Here is a 24,591-nt window from a genome sequence, read left to right as displayed (position 1 = left end):
AATGATTCCAATATCTGTGTTCATAGTTCCAGAATTTTTCTGGGAAGTTTGAAATGTCCAAGTGACATACAGATTTTAAGGCTTTTATTCCAAACCTTAGTAAGCATTTAGCAACACCTTTTCCATGAGAATGGAGCTGTTCAAAAAGATCTTTCAAGGCAATTAAACTGATAATCTCTGTATTCTCCCTGTTTTTAACCCACTGATGTGCCCATGCCCCCTGCAATTTCAGGGGGAGGGGGTAGAGAATGAAATCAGGGAAACTCATGTCACTCTCATGGAAAGGGAACTTCATTCCCTTAGGCAAAAGAAAGTTGGTTATACTTGTGTTTTAAAAAATACTCTTTCCCTAAAAAAATAAAAGTATTTTCCTAAAGAAATATTCAGAAAATGGACAGTGAATGTTAAAAACAAACAAACAAAAAAGTCTCCATGTCTCAGAGGAGCAGCTCTAAAAATGGGTAAGAGAGCAGCTAGGGTCATTATCCCAATTATTTGAGATACTGCAGCATATGTTGCAGTTCCAGTAATTACAATCTAAAGAGTGCTGGAATGCACTGCAGAATTATTATTTAATGCACTATATTTACTTTTAATTACTGTGTAGCTGCCTAGCCTTGAAATAGTAAAATATTTTAAGATCTTGCAGGGCTATTTGCTCCAATGCTTAAGTCATTTCCATCATGATTTTTCATTTACTCTTCCTAATTTTTTATGCACAAGACTATTTCATGAAGCATTTAAAGTTTGTGTTCACTTTTCTCCCTCCCAACATCTGGGTTTTTTTTCAGCAAAACACTTCTTTAGCCTGTGGGAACTAAGGCTCAGGGGGTGATTAGCTGAACCACCAGCAAAATAGAGGTCAAAAAGTGCAATTTTTAATTCAGAATAAATTCACCAGTCACTGGGACTATGATATTTTCTTCTCAAACACTTTTGTCCTTCCTTTTGTTTATTCAAGCAGCACCAAGGACTCTCAACACCAACTGGCATTTCATATTTTTAACTTAATTCAGCTTTACTGCTTCCCCATCCATTGTTCCCTGACAGGGAAAATATACAACTTGCTGTTATAAATACTTTATGATGACCCTGTCTCCCGAACTCTTCATTCTAATCACAGTCCTGCCACTTACCATCCGTGTCACTTTGGATATATCGAAAACCATAAAAGTAACCCCCTCTCTCTCTCTGCTCTCTCGGAGTCATTTTTCAGAGGGCCATAAAAACAAAGCCGGGATGAATTCAGGCGGAATTTCAGAGCACCAACGATTGCTTTTTTCCCCTCCCCAGCGAGGGAAGTGCGATGATGGCTTCAAATTTCTGATTGAAAAATAAGCAGCTTCCATGTCCACCTCGTAAATTTATTTGAGGCTACAATTTCACTGGCTTTAGTTCTCTTCTCCCTTTTCTCCTCAAACAAATGGAATAGGCAGGAAAGGGAGATGTTTTTCCACACAGGGCTTGGGATGGAGCCGAGGAAACTCACTGAGGATGTACAGCTGTGAGGATGCTTTGTGAGGAGTTGGAGTCACCCCACTCCCTCTCTAAATAAAGCTCAAAAATCCAACAGCAGCAGGGAGAAAGGATGAGTCAGCACAGCACTGGGGCTCAGCAGGTGGAATCACTGTCCCTGGAAGTGTTAAAAAAGGATGTGGATGTGACACTGGGGGATATGGGGGAGTGGTAGACATGGCAGTGCTGGGAATTATTTGCCTTGATGATTTTAGAGGGATTTTCTAACCTTAATGATTCCATGACTAAAGCACCTCTTGATACCAAAGCAGGAGTTCAGTGATCAGGGAAAAAAGGAAACTACAATTAACCTACTTGGAAAAAGATTTTCCCAAACATATCCATTGGTCAACAGGTTAAACTCCCATAATTACTACTGGTGAACAGCCTTTCAAATAATTTGTGAAGAAGAAATAACTGAGGGTTTTTTCGAAGTCGAATGTTATGCTTGCTCTTTATTCTCTCTCCTGGTTTCAAGCACCTTGTCTGGAGTTCTGGAAAGAGTTCAGGATCTTGAGGAGAGGGACAAAAGAGCAATGAAGGAATACAACCCTGGGTTTCAGGAGAGCAGACTTGGACCAGTTCAAAAATGGGATAAGGCTCTGGAAGGAAGAAGGGCCCAGGGAAGCTGGTTGATATTCAAGGATCAGCTCCTGCAAGCTCGGGAGTGCTCCATCCCTGCAAATAAGGAGTTCACATGCATGGATGAGGTTGGGAATCAGGATAGATAACTTCAGCCATCCTTAACAATCATGCTTATGAATCCTGCTCCTCCTTGAGACAAAGAATTTCCTTGCCTGGCCCTTTTAACTTGGGGTACAGACCCATCACTGCACATCAGTCACTCCAACCATCTGAGTCAGATTAATCTGTGCAGAGAAAACAGATATTCATTATTCTTTTGCAGGCTACTGTTAAATTATCATTCCTCTTGTAATCTTGTGTCCTCAGCTTGGTCACAGGGCATCTTTAAGAGTTTGGATCTTTTTCTGCTGCAAAATTTTCATAATTCCCTGTTGAGCAGTGAAAACAAATACAAAATACAGTGAAAACAAACCCAGTGCAAACATACCTTTATCAATTAAAGCCAAAGTCTTAGGAAAGGTTTTAAAAAAAGTTATGAAATTGAGGTAGTGTTTTGTTTATTGTCACTAGGACTTTTTGGCTTTAAGGGATAACATTTGCATCCAAATACATGGCAGAGATCTAAATTCCCTAAAGAAATGAGCAAGCTTTGACCTTGCAGTCCAAATACTGGGAGTTGTTTCTCACTTCCAAAATTTCTAGACTGGCATCCCAACCCTTCTAAAAAGCCTGATGCCAGTGATCTATTTTTAGTTATTTGGAATAACAGTAGAGTATTAATTTTTAATTTTTTTTAACTAAGTACCTTCAGAATCAGCATGGTCATAACATGAGCAAAAAACTTGGATGTGGGTAATGATATTTTAGGACTAAGTTGCTTTTTTAAAATGTAACCTGGGGGAAGATTTTTCTAGTTAATGTTCAAGTAAACATTTGCATGCATTTAGCATCTCCTTTGACTTTCTCAGTCATTTGCCTTTACAGTTAAAGTATATTTCCTTGGGCTATTTCAGGGCAATAATTTTGATTTATATTCTGACATCTCCAGCAATATGGCTCCTGTCCACCTTTCCCCATGGTGTTTCTTACTCTGCCTCCTGCCGAAGTAAAACTGTGACTCACTGGGTGAGTTCTGCCAAAACGTCCTCCCTGCAGGGGGGACACAAAGACAAGGACACAGAGCCCTGCTCTGGTGCTTAACCTTGGCTCAGGCCACTGAGAAAACTGCTGAGCTGAGAGCCCCCAACTATGAAACCTGCAGGAGGAGGAGAGAGGTGAAATTGAGGGGAGAGGTCGCACAGTGAGGTGGGGAATGGCAATAGCTGGAGGATTCAAGAGGAAAATCACCTGCATGAAGAGGGGTTCAGTGGTTATTTGGGATAAACCAGGGAGACCAGTGGGGACTAGGAGCTGTGTGAGTCTCAGTTCAGGTCCTTGGGGCTGTCCAGGATGGAGCTGCTGGAGGATGGCAACACCAGGGCCTGGGTAGTGAAGAGTCTCAGAGTCCTTGGCCTGCCTTTTGTGTGTCAGATAATAAATAACGAGTTTATTTCGAAGTCCTGCATGTCCTGCTGACAGTTTCTGTTCCCTGCTAATGGTGCCCAAATGGGTAACCCAACAGAAGGGTGGGTTCTATGTATTCACCAGCTGAAAGCTGAGTCATGGAATCACAGAATATCCAGAGTGGGAAGGGACCCCAAGGATCATCCAGTCCAACCCCTGGCCCTGCACAGACACCCCAACAATCCCACCCTGTGCATCCCTGGGAGCGGTGTCCAAACACTCCTGGAGCTCTGGCAGCCTTGGGGCTGTGCCCATTCCCTGGGGAGCCTGGGCAGTGCCCAGCACCCTCTGGGGGAAGAACCTTTCCCTGATCTCCAGCCTGACCCTTCCCTGGCACAGCTCCGGTCATTCCCTGGGGCCTTGTGCCCGGTCCCAGGGAGGAGAGCTCGGAGCTGCCCCTCAGGAGGAGCTGTAAGAGAACATCAAGACAAAAACTGTCTGGGTTAGAGGCTCCTGGCAAAGATCCGTATGTTGGATCAAGAATATGTGGACTAAATGTCCACAATTGAGACCTTTCTCCCTATCTACTTGTTTTAGCTGCATTGCCAGTGAAAAGAAATTTTTTCCTCCAAACTAAACCATGTTGAGAACGTAGTAATGAGTTCATCCCAATGGAGAAACCAGGAGGTGTTTTTGCCACACCCTTTAACAGGAATAGGTTCTTTAGGCAGTCCTACAAATTTTTTCACCAAATGCTTCCTGAATACAATTACCAGCTAGAATTTAGTGCTGAGCAGGTCCTGCCCTCAGCTGAGCTGACCAGGCAGGGGGTGGGAAACTACTGGGTAGGGCATGGGAAACTGCTGAATGTGGAAAAGAAGTGGGACAAGGCAACAAAAACGTCCAGCAGAACGCTGGGAGGTGTTTGGATCTTCACAGCCACATAAGGGACAGTTGCAATCTTCAAAGGAAACTGAAAGGATATTTTGGCCAGTGAAGTTTTGCAGGGCCAACAGCACCTTGAGGGACACCCAAGTAACACCCCTTGAGGCCATGATTATCTTGGCATTGGTACTGGAAATACCAAAGCAAAGGGAAAATATGAAATTAGGGGATTTCCATCATCTTGTCCCAAAAGATTTTCATAATATGCTGGACAATATTTTGACTGCTTATGGAGACAAATGCAGAAGAGGGGAGAGAAATGACTTTTTTCATTCTTTTTGTCTGTTCTAATCTGTTTTTTTGTCACTGGTGTTTGGGGTTTTTTTCAGTGGTGATTCTTTTATTTGTTTTTGGGTTTTTTCTTCTACAGCACTGGTTTGGTGACGAATATTTGCAATTATTTTTTTATTCTTTACTGGAAAAATTAAAGACATTAAAACACTTTTTTTTATAACTAATCTGATCTAAATGTTCTATTGCTTTTCCATGAATCTGTTCCACTCTCACTCCAAGAGGACTCCTCATGTTTTCTGTTAGTTTCTTGTGTCTTCACGGGGCTTGGTGCTATAATCAAGCAGAAGAAACCTTTAGGTGTGTCTGGATTCACAAAACCCACTCCAACTTCTTATTTTTTCAGAGAAAATAACATCTCTGATCCAAACCACCAGGTTTTATTTTACCAGGACAAAAGGTCATTCATCAGGTACCAAATTACACTTTCACTCTAAGCTCTGCTTCCTCCTGGGGAAACAGCCTCAAGTTGCACCAGGGGAAGTTCCAGTTGGATATTAGGGAAAGTTTCTTCACTGGAAGAGTGGACGAGCACTGGAACAGGCTGCCCAGGACAGTGGTGGAGTCACCCTGCCTGGAGGTGTTGAAAAAATGAGTGGATGTGACACGTTATGAAACAGTTTACTGGGCTCGGCGGGATTTGTCAAAGGTTGAACTTTGTATTTTTGGATATTTTTTTCCTTAATCTTAATGATTCTATGATTCTACATTTTCCCAGTCTGAACCCCTGAAAGATTGCTGATGGTTTGGCTGTGCTGACTGAGAACTCAACACTGCGCGTCCCACCTTGCTGCCAATCCTCTACAATCCCTGGAATGTCTGGGAAGGAGAGGATGAAGGGAAAAGTTGGGAGTGATTTTTGTGGACTTTCAAAAAGTCTGCAGCAAAGTCCTCCCCAGAAGGAGATTGTGGGAACGAAGCAGTGCTGAGGTGGGAGGTGAAGGTCTGCCTGGATTAGAAACCAGCTGCAAGAGGTGGAAAACAAAGAGCAGAAATAAACGGTCGATTTTCAGGCTGGCAAAAGGTTAACGCTGAGGTTCAGCCAGTCTTGGAGACACTTCAAGGACAACACTTACTGAACACGTAATTTCCCAACAAGCTGAAATAAGGAGGAGAGATCCTAATATAGATGGCATTTGGTGAGTAGCCTTTCCCATACAGACTTGGACGTCCAGGTCGAGACCTCAATTTCCCTCCTCTCAGCTCCAAGGCTGGTAGGCAACAGACATATCATTTCAGGCTCCCAAGTGATCTGTTGAGACTGGAGCTTTTGGGAATACTTGAGGAAGGAGTGAAAACACAGCGAGTTTCCAGCCTCTTGAGCAGCAAACTTTAAATGAAGTCCAGAGGGGCTCTCATCTTTTATTACTCAGAATTCATTCAGTTGTACTCACAGTGTATGACCCTTGAGTAAGCAAGCCCTGTGCAGTTAATACAATAGGAGTTCTGAAAGAGGGACAAATGAGAAAAAACAGCTGGAAAAAACAATTTCTCTCAGCCGCACACTTTAGACAATGACCAAAGAACAGACTTGTAGGTGCATTTTCTTTTTCCTAAATTAAAAACATCAGTATCTCTCTTTCCCACTGAAAAAACTCTTCATTCTTTGCAATATGTGATAGAAGGGCTAATTTGTGATGATGGCTTAGTCCAAAGCAACCACATTGGGACCAGTGCGAATGAAAGCATAATTAATGGATAAAGTTATTTTTCTCTGATGCACTCAGTGACAAGAGCATGGATTAGAGTCTCGATGCAGAACAGGGTGTACAACTGCTGGAAGTGCTGAACAAAGGAGGGAGCCTCTTTTAGCTGCATATTTTTCAGCATGAAAACAAGGCACTCTGTTCTGCATCCTTTTCAAGCAGTTTCAGGGTGAAATATTGTCTATGAATACATTCATAGATGCTCTTGGAAAGAGGAGTTGCCGGAGAATAAATGAGCTGCCAAGATTGTATCATGACACTTCTCTGGAGAAATATTTCAGCCCAAAACCTGATTCTTGTAGCAGGAGTCAAAGCACACTCCATCTCATGGAAAACTCTGGTTGTCACAGGCTACGTCTGGAATAATGGAGCACCTGAGCCAGAGAAGGTCAAATACCTGGTACTTTCTGGGGGCGTGCAAGTGTGAGAGAAAAATGGGTCACACTTCAAGGTTAACATGTTGCACATCTCTTTATTATGGAAAGAAGAAGAAACCACAATCCAAATGCAGTTGGCATGGCTGATACCCCTCTGTCTGTACGAGTTGTGTTGAGCAAGGGTCAGTGTCAGAATTTGAATTTTCTCTCCCTGAAACGAAAGAGAGCTTTTTTACTTCATTTTAGGATAAAGTGGGAATGTAGCTCATTTTTGTGCAACTGCCAGGATCAGAGAAGTCAAGCAAGTCAAAACATGTCTGAACATCACTGTGCATGAACCCTACTCTGAACAAATTGAACAGAAAAAGTGAAAGAGTTCTCTGAAAAATCATTAGTTATCAATCTGGGAAAAGGGGAATATATCACTCAATTGTACTTGTATGGCAACTTGTTTACTCCTAAGGATTTTGAACATCCAACCCCAGAGTTGCTAATCACTGTAAAAAGTCTTATTTGTTATTAAAGACAAAATTGGAAAACTGAAACATTTGGGGTTAAAACTTCACCTGATGTGAATTATTATGCTGACATACAGCAGCTCAGGATTCAGGCACTGACCAAGGCAGGGCACTGCCAGCACCAAAAAAAAAGATCTTTTTCTCTTGCAGTACTTAAATATCTAGATTACCTCTATGCCTTATTCCCATGGGTTGAGAATGAGCCACACTTTTTTTTTTTTTTTTTTTTTTTTAAGTTAAGAAAAGGGAATTTTAATGATTTGGAAAATGTAGGGAGTACAAAAGACTTGGCTCTGGCAGATTGTCCCCCGTGTCCTTGGCTTGCAGGATGGAGCTGTGAGAACAGGGTGTTTTCCACTTTCATGGAAGAAGCAAACTAGAAAGAGTGGCACCTTTTAAAACCCTGCTTTTGAATAGGATACTTCAGCAGCTCTCTGATGAAGAGAAATGGCTGTAGAGATGCATTGATTTTTAGTGTAAAAATACTGCTGAATCCTGGCCAGGCTGTGTTGTACAGAGGGACCTGCCCTGCGTGGTTACACCACATCTCACTAATTATATTACAGCTCATTAATCTCTTGCTTTCATTCAGAATACAAACAAAACAATATTTTAATGCATGGTGTTTGTCACATTTGTTTAATAAGGTTTTTTATCGCTTTCTCAAGAATAAACATGCCATGACTTTTGTTTCTCAGATAGATAAATTAGCCTAAGTTGTTTTTTTTTTTTCCTATAGTTTGCCTTTTATTTTTCTAATTAACACAGGAGGGGAAATACACCTGAGGTAAATATAATTCTGCTATATTCTTAATACTAGTAAAGGATTTCATTGCTTCCAAACTCATTAAGTTAGTGGTTATTAAAGTATGCAGGCTGCTCATTATGTCATGGAAAATAACATTCCTATTTTATTACCAGTTTCATTTCCATTGCAGCCCTAATTACATTGGATACAGGGATCCATAGCTCTGTCCTAGGCCACATTTTCATCTGACTCTGCTTGATACTTATTCTTTTCAGCTTATTATAAACTATGCCACCAGTATGAGAAGTCACAGCAGCTTGAAGTGATAGATGATTCTATAATCAGACACTGTGAGTGGGGTTTGTACTTCCCTGCATTTTTGATTGCCACAGATGAATTTCTTCTGCTTTGAGTTAGAAGGTCCCATATTGTGAAAGTATTTTTGAGCATTACGTGAAAAACATGCAAAACTCAACCAAGCAAAGACTTTCAAAGATTTTGTGTTTTGCCTGAAAAGCTTTGGAATTGTTGACAATTCATACAGCTCCATCTCCTAAAGCATTCAGTGTGTCTGCTTTTCTTGTATTTTTATATTCTTATAAATGTGGGTTTTTCTCCTCATGCCAAGGCAAACATCAGAAAAGGAAGAATCCTGCTTAAAATCAAGCAAATTCATGCCACTGCAGCCCTGACCTAGGTGCTTAGTAGTCATTAAATATCCCCTCTAACAGGTCTCGTTTCACTCTCAGCACAGTGCCAAAAAGAGAATTGGACAAAAGTGAATAAAGGAGTGATGAAAGATAAATAAGACACTCAATGGTGTTTAGAGAATCATGGAATGGTTTGGGGTGGAAAGGACCTCAAAGCCCATCCAGTGCCACGTCCTGCCGTGAGCAGGGACAGCTTCCACTAGCCCAGGGTGCTCCAAGCCCTGTCCAGCCCGGCCTTGGACACTTCCAGGGATCCAGGGGCAGCCACAGCTCTGGGCAACCTGTGCCAGGGCCTGCCCTCTAATCAAAATCTCCCCTCTTTTGGCTTAAAACTGTTCCCTCTTGTCCTATCCTGTAAAAAGTTTCCCCTCACCTCCCTTACACGAGTTCCCTTTAAGCCACTGAAAGGCCACAATGAGGTCAGTGAGCTCATGGTCACTGTGGGCTTTCAGTTTTCAGCATAACTTTTACACCAGAGCCGCTCCAGTTTCCCTAGAGTTATGTGGGACTTGGCCACTCCTGCACTCTCTCTAGGACCTATGAATGTGACATGTCACAGACACACTGGCAGCAATCAGGAAGGTCCATCTGGACTGCCTCCCAAATTCAGTATTTCTGAAGCGGCCCAGTGTGTGCATCCATGGCAGGTGCACACATGAGACAAACCCAGTGAGTCTGATCTAATCCTTCTGGAAACTGAAGGAAACTCTCAAATTATAATTGAGGAATGAGCCATCTATGAAACAGTTCAATTGACTCAAGCTAAACTAATAAAAACCAGTATTGCTATGAGTGACAAAAGGGTTTTTCTATTTAAATGGTCACCAGGAGCAGGCTATGGCTTTGTGTAAGTTTGACATTGACTTCAGATAGACTCTCTAAGCGTGGAATGGAAGGGAGCCTACAAGAAAGCTGGGGAGGGAATTTTTACAAGGGCCTGGAGGGACAAGAGAAGGGGGAATGGCTTCAAACTGAAAGAGAGTAGGGATAGATGGGATATTCTTCCCTGGGAGGGTGGGGAGGCCCTGGCACAGGGTGCCCAGAGAAGCTGTGGCTGCCCCTGGATCCCTGGCAGTGTCCAAGGCCAGGCTGAATGGGCCTCGGAGCCACCTGGGCTGGTGGAAGGTGTCCCTGCCCATGGCAGGGGATGGGGGACTTTGAGGTCCCTTCCAACCCAAACCATTCTGTGTCTTTATAACTCTATGATTTTCTTCATCTGATGAATAAAAATGATCACTGCAGATTAAATTTACACATTTTGACACAGTCTTACACACACATAGCCAGTGCAAGTGAATATTCATCAGCAGCGCTTCATCTGACTCCAATCACATCTCGTTTCAGACTCCAAGGAACAGGTGATTTTTGCCTTTGTGATGAAGAAAGAGCAATCACATTAGAGAGCTTTCTCATTCTCCCAGTAATGAGCTTGAGATGACATTTGGGGAAATGTTTTGTGTCTCACATAACAAGGCTGTTTGTATATTTTCTAATGGAAGCTGCACAAAGGTATACAGCACAAGGAGCTACTGCTTGATTTTTTTTTTTTTCTATAAGCTGAGAGTGAGTTAAATGTAAAATTACAGTAATTGTGAGCTGTTTTAGTATTGCCTATTATATACTAGGCTTAATTTCAGTTATGGCTTTCCCCTAACTGCAGGGGAATTCTGAAGCTGTTACACTACACTGTTCTAAAAGGCCGGAGTGTTTTGGGATCGCTGAGCTTCACAGCCAAAATTTCAGTAGAAATAGTCTCCAGGAACAAATATGTATATGGACATTATTTGCTGTTTATTTTGGGGGAAATTAGGGCATAGGAGAACAAGAAGGGCAAGGCAGAGCAGGAGACAGGGCCAGTGTGGTGCTTCATCCTTCCTTCCTGGTGAAAGGAAGCAGTCTCCACGCTGTTCATTAAAGCTGAAGGAAAATCTTTAAAGGGAAAAAAGTGTAGAAGTAATCTTTAAAAAATGCTTTAAATACTTGTGGGCTGAACTGAAATAGAAACCCAAGAGAAAGAGGAACCAAAGTCCCATTTATATCTTCAGGATCTTCAGTTTTGAGTAGCCAGTGTGAGTCTGCTGGGGAGTTTAGACATGGTCACACTGCCTAAGACAAGATGTAACTATTATTATTTTGTGTAATAATTTCTGAACTTTAGAAAAACATGCATGCTTATGAAAAAGATACACACGGTCACACAGCAATATGGAAATGACCCGTACAGACCTCTGGGAAAGTTGTGTAATGCATTTACCTCATTTAAGTCGTACCTTAAGGGAACACGAGCTGCTGGAATCTATTGATTATATCTTAGAAGGGCAATGATTTACAGTTTCATCAAGGACACTGCCACAAACAGTAGGAGGACACTGATGAAATGTGTGGATGACAAAGAAAGAGACACTTGGGCAGAGGAGGCAGAAGAGTCAGGTGTAAAGCTGAGCCTGGGAAGAAGAGAGGGTGGCAGGAAGGGAATTTTAGTGTTGTTGTATTTCATACCCTCCTCCTCTGTTACAAGTAATTGACAATAAATTAAGTTCATTTAATTATTATTAAAATTATTAAATTTATTAAATTAAATTTCCCCAAGTCAAGACTTCTGCTTGCGACATTAATAGGTGAGAGATGTCCCTGTCCTCATCTTGACCCAGGAGAGCTTTTCATCATATTTTCTCCCTGTCCTGTTGATGGAGGAGTGATAAAGAGACAGCTGGTGACCAGCCATGGTCAGCCCACCACAGTGTCATCAGCAAGAGCTGTGATAGCACTTACAAGTGAGAGAAAGTGACTCAGAACCTCCACTTTAGACACTTAAATGCACTCTTTATCTCATTATAACTCATTTATATCAAAGGCTGATCAGTGCAGGGTAGTTCCTGAGGAAAAGCTCTAAAGGCCAATCACTGGGTCGTTGTTTTTGGAATACAATCAATGCATGAAATTCAACAGAGAATTGCATCTCGTGAATTTTCGAGCCTTTCTCTTACTGGAGAACAGGAAAGAGTTCATTAACTGTGTTCATCCAACTATTCTTAGGCCATCATTGATTCACTTATTGCTGTAGCACTCTAATTAGTATGATTGATGTTGACATCTGCTACAATTAAGTGATTTTGATTTATTAGGAGTGTGGAAAAATATGATTTTACAGTTTCTTTCTGACTCTAAATGTGCAGGTTTCTTTTTTTTTTTTTTTTTTTTTGCAAGGGAAGGGACCCGTTTAAGGACTTTAAAGGCTTACCCCAGGGCTGGAAGAATGCTTTGGGGTTAGGAATTCAGGAAAAGTTCCATCAGAAGTACACAGGAATGTTTACTGACCTGCTGAGGATGGTTAAAAAGAGCTGAAGAATAGGGAGATGGAGTGTTCAGATCAGGGAGCCAAAAGTCCTTGTGTCCCCTTTCCCCTAAAGGTCACAATGATTTCTTTGTTGCGACATCAGAGAGTGTTTTTATCTCAGGAGAACCAGAGATTCAGTTCATTTAATAAAGTTCAATATGGTAAAAAGAGATGGAAACCCTGATGTGAGGAGGAGACAGGACCTTCCTCCCCCTTCTACCCCAAAATCTCAAACAAACCCACAGGTTTAACTTCTGAACCCGGATGTGAAGAACATCATGACACAGGAACGATCTCCTTCCACTCAGGCAGAGTAAAGAGGAAGAAAAAAATGACTCTGTGATTTTGGCATGCCTCGAAGAAGTTAATGGTTTAAAACATAATATCTAAGCACAACAAGAGAATGAAGCCTTTGGGGAGCTGGACGGTGTAAAGGATGGACTTGTACATTGAACACAGAAAATCACAAGCTGTAATTGGAAGGAAGCTTGTGAAGATAATAGAAAATGTCACAAATACCACCCAGGGATTTAACTGTAAACCTCAAGCCTTGTTCTAGTTCTGCCAGAAAGCAGCTCAGGATGTTCCCGGGTCGATAAGCCATATAATAAATACCCAGTCTTTGTTTCTTTATTATATCATCCCACCAGCCCCACCTAACCATGGTATCTTTTGCAGTGTGTAATTAAATGTTTCAACCTTTTGTTGTGGTTCTTGTTTTAAACACTTTTCTTTCCTCCTGTCATTATAAGCTCCATTCCTTTGCCACTATTTATTCCATAGGAATTCTAACTGCCTCTGAATAAAAAGAAGATGCACTCCTTGATTGCTTGAGTCAGAGAAGAATAAACCCCAAGTTATTGGAGAAGTAGCCTGACATAATCCCTTTACCCACTGCCATGGAAAAATTCAGTTGTCTGAAATGAGTGCAAGGAATCCCCTAGGAAGAGAACAGGAATGGGATTCCTGTACTAGCTGGCAACAAAGGATTCTCCTAGAGAAAGCGTAACAGAAAATGTAACACCAAGAGAGGGATGTCTTGTAGTGCAGCATGCAGAGAAAGAAGGATCTACACAGTCTGAAGGCAAAAATTGTATAGGTGGACAGAGAGGCATCTCAAGAATGAAATTACTGTAAAAATCCCTTGGGACTTCAAGAGTAGCTGTCAGCTGGAGTCAAACAACCTGTCAGCTGGTTCAAGGCAAGAAGATATTTTGGGAGCTGTTGAAGGAAAGCAGAAACTGAGAATCATGGCTCACTCAGGAGTTGATGGGGTTATCACAGTGCCCCGGGGTGTTTAATGCAGAGTTTGAGACACGGGCACAGGGAAGGAACACCTGGTGACCTGTGACATGACCAGGCCACCGTGGCCCATTGCACCCCAGCCTGGCTCTGCACTGTCATGTCACAATGTGTTTTTCTATTTAATCACCTTTAGTATGATTGTGCCTTTACTTTTGTTTTTCTCTTACGAACATGGCAAAGAAAATTGCTATGGGGCAGATTTGCCCTTTTTTTACCCTTCTTGTGATCTTTCTGTTGTTTCACTGCTGTCTTGAAGTAGTAAAATCTCTTATTTATGCAATAGATATATACCCATAAAAACCTTGAATAAATGTAAATATCTCTATTTATGTTTTCAACATTGACAGTCAGTGGGTTCTTTTGAAGTCACCTGAAGTTATAAAAATGAGCTCCTCTAAGGCTGCAGGCTCATTATTGGAACAGAGCTCCATCATTATCAAGTCACACTCCAGGTGCTCATTCCCACTCCAATCCTGTGACAAATTAGGGATTCTGAAGAGTGCTCCTACTGTAACTGCTGTGCTGGCACATCCCTGCTCCTGTGGCTGTGGCGATGCCATATCCAGGGGTTAGCAATTCCCTTGATTTCCCATAAAGTAATAAGGAGAAGAGAATGCTGCATTTCCAGTAGAAGTTTATTGAGCAAGGAGGACATTAGGAGATAGTTCTGTTTAAATTAGGAGAGTTAAAAAGGCACTTTCTACTTAGATACAAATTTCCCCCTGAGGACCCTGGAATGGGCTTACCTAAATTACAGGCTACTCCCTGGCTGCTCTTGACCTTAAAATAGATGCAAAGAAAAGAGAATAAATGTTCCCTTTATGTCTGTTGTAAAAACCCCTAATTTGAGTCTATAGAACACACACCTATTTTATTATTATTATTATTATTATTATTATTATAACACAATTTGAATACTTTCACTATTGGCGTGAACTGGACATGACAAGGCTTATCTGCTCCAGCCCTTTCAGGCTCTGCCACCAAACCCTTGAGCTCAAAGTGACTCTGATGACACACATCAAGACAAAACCATGAGTGTTTAATACATTTTTTAACATAAAGGTGAAAACTCACTAAGAAAAGTAAAAAGCAAGTGTCACCAGAAATGGGAGCACTAATAGATAGGGATGTGTTTGGGGACAAGACTGTGGGGAAAAAAAAAGAAAAAGAAGGCTAAAAAAAAAGACCAAATTGATTGTTTATGCCCTGAATTAATCAGTTCTGACTTGTAATATCCTGCCTGCTTAATAAACCTTAAGTAGGAAGGTAGCAATGCACTCTCCTTAATACATATGGGAAATCAATGGGATTGCCAACCCCACTAAATGTTATTAGCAGAACACCCGAGTCAGGGAGCTGCCACTTTAGCAGTTGCCATATGAGCACTGCTCAGAAATTAGTGCTTATCTGCCTCAGATCCCAGGCTCTGCAAATGAGCTCTGGGGGCACCATGGGATAAGGATGGAATTTCATCCTATTAATGTGTTTGCATGAACTGCAGAAATAACAGAGTTTTGGGGATTTTTTGTTTCGGGTTTTTTGTTTGTTTATTTGTTTGTTTCCTTTTTTCTCTCTTTAGACACTGTTAAACTGGGAGCTCTGGTCTCAGTTTGGGGATTTTGCTGCCCAGGGTGCGATTTTTGATATCTGGGAAGATAATCCCATCCTCAAACCCTTTCAGTTCCAATGGATCTACATGTTCCTCCCTCTCAGGAACCCAATAATGAGCCTTTATAAAAGCTGCTTTAAGACCATCAGAATAAGAGAACCGATGGTTATTCAGAATTCCTTCAGCTTTCTTTAACAGTCACTTTAACAGACACAAAAGAAGGCACAAGCAGAAGGATATTTCATAATTTTAGAAGATACTCGAAGATCTGATGATGTCAAATCTTCACCTAGAGGAACATCATGGTCTCCATTCAACATTTCTGCTCTAAACACCTACCACAGATAGCTTGGTTTAACTTCACCATTATCCTGAATTATGTTATCATGTCAGGCTTGTGGGATTATTAATATTTAATAAATTCACAGATCAATCTGCCTTTTTCCTATCCAATTTATAAATTATTCACAGACTCATCTATTTTTTTTTCCTCTGTTGTTGGCATAATCATTGGTGAAAAATATATCTTGTTCACCAGATGTATTTTATTGTTACTCTAGAATATATACATTTAAGAAAGGAAGTTGGAGCGCATCCAGTATGCACATGAATAATTGTTTAATGCAGTGTTCTGAGCACTTTGATGTCACAAAGGAGAAAGAGATTAAGGAAGGTATAATTAAAACTCATTTGTTTTGGCTCCAAGTTCTCTGATAAGCCCAATTAGGTGAAGTGTGTTGAGACCGATGGGTTCACCCCTTTTCTTCTGGGGGTGAGGTGAAGCCGAGGCTCAGAGCATCCTGGTTCAGGAAGAGGAGGGACTATGGAAGCATCTCTTCCAGAATCTTCCCCATATTCTGAAACTCCTCTGCACCTGAGCATCTTCCGGGACAGAATAAGGACTATTTGTTTTCCCAGGCCATGAGGTATTAAAGGTAAAATCAACTTTTTCATCCCAGTTAGGGCTCAAATTCAGGCAAGATTTTTATCTTCCATTTAACACTAAGCCCTGGTTATACTTTCAGAACTGAATGTTAAAAACTTGTGTCTACTTCATCTCCTTGCCTGGAATTAGGAGATATCAATGTCTATATATTAACACAGTTATACAGATATAAATATATGTATTCTGTGCTTTCTGTGACTGAACACCATGTCTGAATACAAATCCTTCAGAATAATTTCTGCTGTTTCAGCAGGTCAGTCTATTTCTTCCTGAGACTCAGCTCTTGCCCTCCTTCGTTCCCCACTTCTGGTCCCATCTCCCTAGAAATGACCCATAATTGAGTGCAGTGCACAGCCTGAATTAAGGACATGCAGATGAGGGCAGCACATCCAAATTAATCCCCCGACTTTGCATTTAGTCTCCTCTGCACTAGCAATTGTGAAAATGAAGGATAGGGCACTTGGAGAAAGAACTCTGCCAAGGTTGCAAGGCTGTGGATATAAGGAGACCTTGCTGGTTGCCAGTGTTGGAGGGCCCGCAGCCCCCAGAGTCAAGGCTGGGAGGAATCCTGGAGCTGCAGGAAATGGGGTGTAAATAGAAAATTTAGGCCTTAACTGTGTAGCATTCCACCTCTTGGTGGCATCAGCAGAACAGAGCACTTCTCCTGAGTGAAAAGGGAAAGGACAAAGCCATCCAACAGGTACAGGGGTTGTCACAGAGAGTCCAGAAGAGGCCACCAAGCTGCTGAGGGGGCTGGAACACCTCACCTCTGGAGCCAGGCTGCGAGAGCTGGGAGTATTCAGCCTGGAGAAGGGAAGGCTGTGGGGAGACCTCAGAGCCCCTTCCAGGGTCTGAAGGGGCTCCAGAGAGGGTGGAAAGGGACAATTCATCAGGAGGCACCTTAAAGCCCATCCAGTGCCACCCCCTGCCATGGGCAGGGACACCTTCCACTAGCCCAGGGTGCTCCGAGCCCCATCCAACCTGGCCTTGGGCTCTTCCAGGGATTCAGGGGCAGCCACACATTTTCTGAGAAAATCTTCCAAATCTGTGGGAAATGATGGAGCCACTGCAGCAGACAAACAAGAATTTAGGACATTCTGTGCAAGCAATCACTAAAAACTGCAGCTGTCACGAGAACACTGAATTGCTGGGCTGTGTTTTCTGCTGGTTGTCAGAAATTCTGGGTTAATTTTCAATTGATAAGTGATGATTCTGCATAATTTGTACGGATTTGCCTGAATTCAGCAGTATCCTTTCCGTTAATTGTCTTCTCTGCACCCTCCAGACATTGTCATGGATTAATACCCTTTATTTTTTGAGATACAGTTTTGTTTGCAGCTGTTTTTATCAGCAGCTTGTTCATCCCACACCAAGGCACAGACATAACTCAGAACCTGTGAATTCATGGAGTTTTTTCCCACTCAGGTGCTGGCGTGACTGATGGCTCTGTGGAACTTGGAGTTTGATCAATTATTTTCCTGCATGTAACAAATCATGTTGCAATCATATCTTGCAGCTGGAAGCTTCAGAGAACAACACAACTCGCTTCTATAATGGAGAATTTAAATTACATGAGTCATTTTTAAATCACTTGATAAAAGACTAGACAGCAAGGGGGATTGTAAGTGTTTGATATTGCTCCAGTGATCATTCTTATTGCTACAAATACAAACAATTTGGGATTTTTTCTTGCTTCTGTGCTCTGCTAAAAAGCCCTCTGCCTTTCCAGAAAGCCTGAAAAATATAAATAGCTTGTGCAGATCAATATCAGCCTGGGTTGTCCTCTAACATAACCTCCAAAGGAGGGGATTTTTTGGTGGCATAGCCAAATTCTGAACAAGAGAAGAAAATTATTACAATATTTATGCTCCTAACACATGATTTTAAAAAATCCCCACCCCAAACTGAGTGTTTTGGAACATTTTTCAGTTTCCCAACTTGCAACACCAATATAGATTTTAATTTCAATGTAAAGTGTTGTTAAGCTGAATTTCTTAATTTATCTAGTAGGGTCATTTTAAGTGTTCAAATCCACAGTTTGGTTGGTGCTTATGGATGAAGATAAGGCATCTGAATGTTAAGGATGCTTTTTAGAGCCTCCATAAAGTTCTGTCCAGGAGCCATTTTCCCTGGGCAAATCTGGTTTCTTAAGGTTTCTTTATTTTCTTCTCTTCTTTTTCCCTCTTTCTCTTTGGTTTCTTTGTTTACTCACAGAACTGGTAGCATCACTTTGGCTGGAAAAAATCTGAAATGTAGATAAAAGAATAAACTTAGCTCTTTTTAAGCGGCAAAAAGCAGAAAGCTTTTCCTGGACCATCAAAAGGAATCCTATTTTGCATTTAGGAACATTTTATTCTTTATTCCTGACTGAACATTATTCAAATTTTCCCAGGGTTTTTCCCCATTTTTTGAGTTTGCTGCTGACCTGCAGAACCCCGATTCCAAAGATTTGCTCAGTCCTGGTTCTGGATATTCTCAACTCATTTTGCCATGTCCTACAGAACCTCCAGGAGTATTAACCTTTATACTTCTCTTGCCCTTAATTTAATAAATATTGTATTATTCACTTAAAAATTAATAAAGAAAGAAACAGAAGGGATTTGTACATTTGAAGAGCCAAGTTGAAAGGATTTATAGGACTTTTCCTATCTCCTGTTTTGATGATTATGTGACAATCCACCTCTTTGGCGAAGCCATGGAAAAAGCAAATGTTAGGATGTATCAGGAAGAGCATTTTGTCCAATTCCTGCGAATTATTAATGTTCTGCCAGGCACTATTTAAACCTTGCACTGAGCATTTCATACAGTCCTTGCATTCAGGATTAATTCCAGCTGGAGTGGATGCAGAGGAGAGGTCACAGGAATGTTAGGAATTGGAGTCCCTTCCCTTGTGAAATGTAGGTGACCAATGGGTTTGGCTTTTTTTTTTTTTTTTTTCATCCAAGCAAACCAAAGTCTTAGAGGAGATGCAGTTGTTTTCCAGAGATGCAATAATTAAAGGATGGCCACTGGAGAAAGAGCACAATCTCCTGTGGAATGACAACAACGGCACAAGGGCAAGAAATTTAAATTAACCATGATTATTTATCAGTTCTGCGAAAACCCAGATGGTTTCTAACAATAAGTTGAGTTAGAAAATTGTGAGTATTTAGCAAAAGGGGGGAAAAAGGGGCTTGTTCCAAGAGCAAACTTAGCTGATCTATGAAGGGATTGAGTGATATGACTGGATTGTATTTAATTAATTACTCTACAGACATTTGGAGTAATGGAGTAACTATTATATCCAATAGGTATTTTTAAAAGAATCTCCTTTGTACTAAACATTCTCAGTACCACATTGAAAAAATTCTTCCACTGACACAGGCCTCATTCGCAGCAGGAAAAACAACATCATGATTTCTGTAAGAAATTCTGTTATTTCACAGCTATTTCATTTGTCAGTATCTCTATGCACATTCAGGCACCCCTCTTGAAAATTTCCATTGTCACGTGACATTTTAGCTTTTTTTATGGCAGAAGTTTTGCAGATAAACAAGCACCAAACTTAGAACTACATGAGAAATCCTGTATTGCTTCACCAGCCTGTCTAGATTTCTTCTTTGCCAGAACTAAAATGACACTATCAGAACATGGCATCGTTTTTCCCAGGCTCTGTAATGATATAAATATCCAGGGATGATCCAGTGTAGGATACAGATTCCATAAAGACATGTGTCAGAGGTTTGCAATGAAGGTATAATCCTGTCTAGTGTTGACTGAGTGATTTATGAGATGTGCCCGATCTCCTCAGCTGCTGTTGTGCTCAGGATTTTCAGGATGCCCATCCATGAATCCCTTTGATTTCAGTGTATGTATCAGCCTCAATATTCACAGAGACATCCTAATCTTTGGGATAAAATATTTTATTCTAAATGAAGAGGAGGAATCTGCACAGGTGAAGCTTCAGGTCAGAGCTTCATTTTCAGCTTTGACATCTAAAACAGATGTTTTCAGCAACTTATTCTTTTCATGGTGTTCTTAGACGAGAAAGATTTATAAAGAGTAGAATATAAATGGTAAAGATGTAAACAAATATTTTAATATTATCATAAAGCAGCAGGAAGAATAGATTTTTAGTAGTTTTTTTTTTAGGTACTTTTTTTTTTAGGTACTCATTTAGTGTTTTGAGTACCTTCACATGATTCAAAACACATCCCAGTTTCCTACTGGTAGTGCCACTGAATTTCTGTGGAATTTCTGAACCTGCTCTGCAACGCTTTATAACATTGGGTTAGGGTTAATTAGTGTTTCACAAGGGTCTCTCTGAAAAAAAAACAACCTAACCTCAATTGTTTTGAATTAAAGCATTAATGCAGATGCAGCCTGAAACAGCTGACTCAGTCATTAAAGTCCACTTTGAAGACATCTGAAGATAGGCAACATGAATTCCACCTTAAATTCCCCCAAGAAGACAGAAATTCCAGGAAATCTAAATGTACAATCACTACGTTATTATTAGAATCTTCAATGTATTTTAGAAAAGAAAATCCGAGTCATTTCTCATGTTCAGGAAGAAAATTCCAAATTAGGATTTCTTACAAGGAGCAGGTGAAAATGAAAAGAGCGAAGTGGTGTTAATTGGTGACCAGAATCAATTTGTATTTCCAGCATCAAATTTAGGATCTCATGATGTGAACAGCTTTCCTGGTTCTATTGCTGACCTCCTCTAGGCCACTAAACCTAAAGTAGTGACCTTCTCTGATGCCTTATAAGCCAATTACTTCCATTTCCCACTGGGAAGAAGATAAATCATTTTTTTCCCGTGTTTTCTGTGTGATCTGTTTGAACCAAGGTGGTGTCTAGAGCCGGTTTTAAGAAACCCTTGGAAAAAGCCCTACAAGTTTTAATGGATCAGCTACTCTTCTGGTATTTCTGTGTCCCAAAGTTTTAATAGCAGGAGAAGTAAGTTATTAGTGAGAAGAGCCATTTTGATTTTAGGGGTCTTCAGAACTCTTTCATAATATCATTTTCTCTTGGCCTAAGGTCTCAGTTGTGTGGCAATTAACAGGATCAAACAAAATATGCAATTTTGAATTACTTGAATTCTTAGCTTCTCCACAAGATGATAGCAAACACTTAAATTTTGAGTATGTTTTAGGTAGAAAGCAAATTCCTTTAAACAGAATTAAATGTTTTCGTCTATTAGCTTAGAAATTAGCTTAGAAATCCATAGTGGTTAAGTTGTACAACACTGATTATTTCAGTGGTGCAAAACTCCGAAAATCATCCAAACTGATGGATGAAAATGGAGTTTGTTACCTAAAAGAAGTCTCTATGTTTGTTTTTATAAGTAGGTCACCAGGATTTTACAAAAGACAAGTTGTTGAAAATTTTTGGCCTTTGAAAATAGTTTCAAAAAACCTCTTCCATAATTTTTGCTGAATGTTTGCTACCATATGGATTTTGCAAAACGAATTCAATATTTCACAGATATTTTTCTTTTAAAAAACTATTATTTGTAGCCAAGCCACATACTATGCTTCAATTTTTTTTAACATAATTTAATGACTGAAGGGAAAGTTCAGCCTTTCTCTTTTTTCACTTTTCTGTTTCGTCCTGTTGGCTCTTTTTTCTTCCCTTGGAATACCAATATTTCCCCTCTCCAGTTCAAAGCCCTGAACAACGTCAAATGCAATCACGTACTGGGGGGAAAAGAAGCAAAATTCCAAAGGAAGAACATCCCTTTGAAGCCAATTTGGATCAGGCAGTCTGGAATAAATAACATTTCTTTGCCTAATTTAGTTCACCAGTGAGTTTGCAGAGTGTTTGTTATTAGAGTCTTGCCAGGGTAAAATAAGTCAGAAAAGACCAAAAAAAGGGAGAGGATCTTATTTACAGCAGGGAAGCACCTTCAACTCCTACTGGAATTAGTGACCCCAAGTGTTGAAGACAAATATCCACAATGACTGAACAAAAAAATTAGATATTTCACCATGCTTTGAAACATTATAGAAATTGTCTCCTTATCTCTTTACCTTGACTTAGAGCAGTTCAGGGAACATTAAAAGTAATTAAGGATTTTCTGGTTTATTCTACAAAGCATTCTTCTGTCATTAAAACTCTGAATATTAGGAGTAATCAATATCCAGGAGTGGTTTTTGCTTTGGTGAGCAATGCAGGGAGTTCAGTGAGAAGCTGTCTTGTGTTGTGAAGGATACTCCCACAGGGACATTAAATCCAGTACAATTAGCAGCCTAAATATGGTTAAATGTGTAGAGCATCACTCAGAACTAAATAATGTATGTGTTACTCCAAAGAACATCAGGAACTTATGAATTTCTATTAAGCCTCTTTCACTCATTTTTCATTAAACATGAGAGCTGTGACCTATCTGGAGATTTCTGGTTAAATTAAGGTAATTGAAGACTGCAACCAGCTAAGGTGAGAAAGGAGCACGTGGAAATTAGTTAATATAAATTGAAGGTAATGAAGAAAATTAATGTGGAAATGTGGAATTTTTTTTCCCACAATATCACTTTGCTTGCTATAAACAATATTGTGTCAGAGGATAAATAACTGAGGTCCCACTCCCTCTGACATCCAGGAAATCCACCATGCTGATGTCATTCCAATGGCACTTTGTTCATCAACGGTGGGCTCAGTCTTCTAAACATGAGGCATGAGGGGGCTTTTCCACAGGAAGAGCTGCAAAGGGGGATTCATCCTTGCCCCAGATGACTTGGACACCAGAGGTGTTTCTTCATGAGTGAATCCATGTGGGATACTGAGATCATGGAACCACATCAGGGTTGGAAAGGACCTCCAGGATTATCAAGCGTAACCTTCTGCCCTGGGCAGCCTGGGCCAGTGCTTCCCTCTTTCTGTGAAGAAATTTTCCCTAAAATCCACCCTGAGCCTCCCCTGGCCCAGCCTGAGGCCGTTCCCTCTCCTCCTGTCCCTGTTCCCTGGGAGCAGAGCCCGACCCCCCCCGGCTGCCCCCTCCTGTCAGGGAGTTGTGCAGAGCCACAAGGTCCCCCCTGAGCCTCCTTTGCTCCAGCCTGAGCCTCCTCAGCTGCTCCTGATGCTCCAGCCCCTTCCCCAGCTCCTCAAGGTCCCTCTTTTAGTGAGGGCCCAAAACCAAGCACAGGTGTGGGATGATCCAAGTGGCAGCACCAAGGGAAATCCATCCTGTTCCCCCACAACTTACAAGGAAGAGCCAACAACACCCAGGGTGGTGATGCTGCGAAACTCTTAACAAAACCTCCTGTGTGATGGTGAACCCTTCCTCCAGTGACAGGCAAGTGAAGCTTTAGTTGCAACCATCACAAAGGCCACTTATTTAAGCAGTAAGACCAAAATTCGGGATTAAAAGCAGCTCAAGACACAGGATCTCAGAAAAGCACCAAGATTCAGGGTCATGACCAGCAGATTTTGCTGTTAAAGGACTCACACAAACTCAGGAGACTTTGCTTCACCTGGATTGGTTGCTTTATTTTTTGGCCCTGCCTGGGAACTCAGTAGAAAACACCCCAATAATTATTAAACATACTGAAAATACCATTTACTTAATTCAGACATCAAGGATTAGTGGGAAATAATTAAATTTTGACTGAAATTAAACAAAGCAACCAAAAAAATTAAACAGAAAAAGTCAATTTGAGAATATTTTTATCTGAGAACTTGATTGAAATTACACTATAACAGTATGGTCTGTCTCGCTCTCTGCACTGCACTTGGTTTTCAAGCTTCTGAAATTGTACCTTTCAGACCTCAACAGCATAAGTATAGAAGACAAAGTGAAGCAAATTGTCTCAGTTTTTGAGACAAAACTTCAGGAGGAAACACTCCGGAGTGAGTGTCTCCTCCGAAGGGAAAAGGGCCTCCCCTTTTCCTCCATCAATGAGACAAATGGGTCATAAGAAGTTAAAGTGGGAAAAAGAAACCGAACTGTTTATTAACACACGAACAAAACAGGGTAGAACAGGATAAAAAAAACCCCTCAAAATACAACACATTCCCAGAGAGGGAACAGACACAAGGGCTCAGACCAGCTGGGGTCACCCCATGGGCCCCCTGGGGCTGCCCCCGCAGGCTCCCCAGACCATCGAGGAGGGAAGGGAGGCAGTGAGGCAAGGGGAAGGAAAGGGAAAAAAGAACAAGGGAAAAAAACCAACAGAACCTTTTCCCAGCTAGCTGGAACACAAAGGAAGCCCAGAAACAGTGCTCCCGGTGCACTTCCTCCCGAGCCCCGCCCAGACCCTGGAGCCCTTGGGCTGAGCCGTTCATCAGCCCCGCACTCAGGTCGGTGGCTCCGGCCTCGCCCCCCGGGTCCCTCTTAAAGCCACAATGTCCTTGGGCATTGAGCGGATGGTTAAGGAGGAAAGCAGCTTCATAACATCACCCCAGGACACAAATAAACCATCGGTTGTTGATATTTTTGTTTTCTGCACCATTTACTTTGAGCTAAGAATGGTATGAAAAATTGTTATTTCCACTTGACCACAGCCAAGTCCA

This window comes from Coloeus monedula (assembly GCF_965178545.1).
Source record: "Coloeus monedula genome assembly, chromosome: 9".
NCBI lineage: Eukaryota > Metazoa > Chordata > Aves > Passeriformes > Corvidae > Coloeus > Coloeus monedula.
The sequence above is the reverse complement of the archived record's forward strand: the minus strand, read 5'-3'. Positions refer to the sequence as shown.